General features: G+C 50.6%; 1 protein-coding gene across 1 annotated transcript in view; it reads left to right on the top strand.

Annotated features, from left to right (window-relative positions):
* Positions 1 to 2391, top strand: part of LOC102673570 (AF4/FMR2 family member 3) — a 43152-nt gene that overhangs the window by 33054 nt on the left and 7707 nt on the right. The window lies entirely within an intron of this gene.

The following is a 2391-nucleotide window of genomic DNA, read 5'->3' as shown; positions in this document are numbered from 1 at the left end:
TCGTCGTCCCTGTTTTTAATAGACGGTAGAAACTTAGCGTCGCAGTCGGCGACCGCCACACCGTCTATAAATGCGCACGAGGAACGCGATCCCCGAATTGCCCACCACCCGCCGCAATCCTCGTCCAAATTCTCCTCGCTTCGAATGTTATGCAACTCGAATTCGATCCATCCATCCATCGTTCGCCATTCGAAAAATCCCTTATTTCGCCCGTTGATTACTACCCCCCTCCCCATTTGGGGAACGTCCTTGGGTAGCGACTCGTAACTTCCACTCGAATAATTACCCTGCTCTCCTTATGCGCGCGATATATATATGTATGTATGTATATTCGAGATAGAAACATAGGAACGACGTTACCACCACTTAAGCGGCGACACAATTCCAGATACTTTTCCAACCTGTTCTCGACCCGATTCTCGCCCATTCGGATTCAGTAATTAGGTAAACCGCTCTCTAAACGGTTCGTTTGCTTACGTGCTCCTCCGCGTTTACCCGGCTTAATTAATTCTCTGTGCATTGGTGGCAACTCTTCGCGGAGTGAGATTCATGGAGCGTGTTCCGCGAGCACGTGCCCTGTCTCCGGATCGGACAGATAGAGACTGGCGGAGACGAGCTAATGGATAATAGGCGAACCGACCGGACCGACGATTGTTCCACCGCCTCTCCCTCTCTCTCTCTCTCTCTCTGTCCCCCACAGGTACGAGTACACGCGTTCGATCTACCTCTTTTTAGAGTCCTCTCGTTCCTAGAAAACCTACGCTTCAATTACCGGAGACAATGGACACGCGTGACGCTCCTACCTCTCCTTCCCTATCTATCTACCTATATTTATATCGCTTATCCGTCTCTATCGTCAGAGCTCTATATATATATATATATATAGCCGTCCGATGGACAATGTCGCGTGTCCATTCCGCGTAAACTCCATCGAGAACATCCATCGAGAACATCTCCATCGAGACTACGCCCCCTCTTGGCCGAATAGGTAGGATAGATCTCGACGAGGAGGGCAAACGTTGAAATCGACGGGCGAAACCGGATAACCGGATTTCCCGTTTCAGTAAAATATTCCATTGAGCGAGGAGGGAGATGGGATTCGCGGGAAATTCCGCTCCCTTTTTTCCCGTTGCCAATTACACGGGGTCGTCGTCAAAGCGTTTAATTCGATGAAAGGACGGCCGTAATATAATGTCGCGGCCCTTTCTTTTTCCTCCGGAAACGGTTCACACGGCCTCCCACGGGAGCCGGATGCGCTCTCTTTCTCCTTGCGATCGAACCGCGCACCTTCCCTCGTCTCGCGCGTCCTCTCTTTCTCCTCTCTCTCCACCGAACAAAACTCGGATCTACCCGGCTTCGAACCGCGATGCGACGTTAAAACGACGATGACAGATGGGAATGGATTTCGACAGAGCTTTTCTGTCCTTCCAACGAACGAAGCTTCCTTCTCTTCTGTCGCAATTTTTCGTCAATTTTTCTTCGCCCGTTTTTTGGAACTTTGTTTCAGTCGATAAATTTTGAAACCGATCGAGCAGAAAAGCGAAGAAAAGAGAGGAGGGAGGGGATCTGGCGAGATTAAGATCGTTGAAGTTCGCTAAACGCCACTTTGCTGTACGCCTTCTTCCGTTCCTTCGCGCTCCGATAGAAGATAAAGCGGCTGTCGCTTCCCCCCTCGGGGTAGGGGGGAGAGAAGGAGTCCGTGGAAAGTAACGAACGGCGCGGCGTCGAAATTGAAAGGGTTCCCACGAGGTCGCGATCCACGATCGTTAAACCGTCCACTTTATATCATCCTCCCTTCCATTCGACCTCTTCGCAGCTCTCAGCTCCAAAGTCAATCAAAACTTCCAACCGGATCTCGCTTAATAAATCAATAAAATCGAATCAATAAAATCGATGAAATTCGTTTTTTCTTCCGAGGAACGCCTCGATTCAAGAATTTTCCACGATTTCGATTCGTTTGGGTGGAGGGCAGAGGGGAAGGAAGGAAGGAAGGAAGGAAGGAAGGATTAAACCGAGACTTAACCACGCGGCTAGTCAGCCATATCCACGGACATGGAGGAGGACGCAGGACAGCGTGTTTAGGGTCGATGACCCTCCGCACATCCGCGTTCGGTCTACACTTTCCCTCTTTATCTGCCTCGCCTCTCTTTCCTCTCGTTGCCTCCCCGTACCTACTTCTCTCGCTGCTTTCCATTCCCTCCTGTTCCACGCCGCGCTTTAACCGTTCTTAGAGTGGCGTCTCTCTGCGTGTCTCTCCGATCGAGGGTGAAAGGACCCCTCTTCTTTATTTTTTCCCTTCTTTCTTCTCCTCCTCGTCCTCTTCCTGCTCGCTCACGACGCTTCACGATGCACTCTCGTTTCGTCAGTTAAATACCACACTCTTCCCTCATC

The sequence above is a fragment of the Apis dorsata genome, unplaced genomic scaffold, assembly GCF_000469605.1.
Source record: "Apis dorsata unplaced genomic scaffold, Apis dorsata 1.3 scaffold_683, whole genome shotgun sequence".
NCBI classification, from domain to species: domain Eukaryota; kingdom Metazoa; phylum Arthropoda; class Insecta; order Hymenoptera; family Apidae; genus Apis; species Apis dorsata.
The sequence above is the reverse complement of the archived record's forward strand: the minus strand, read 5'-3'. Positions and strand labels throughout refer to the sequence as shown.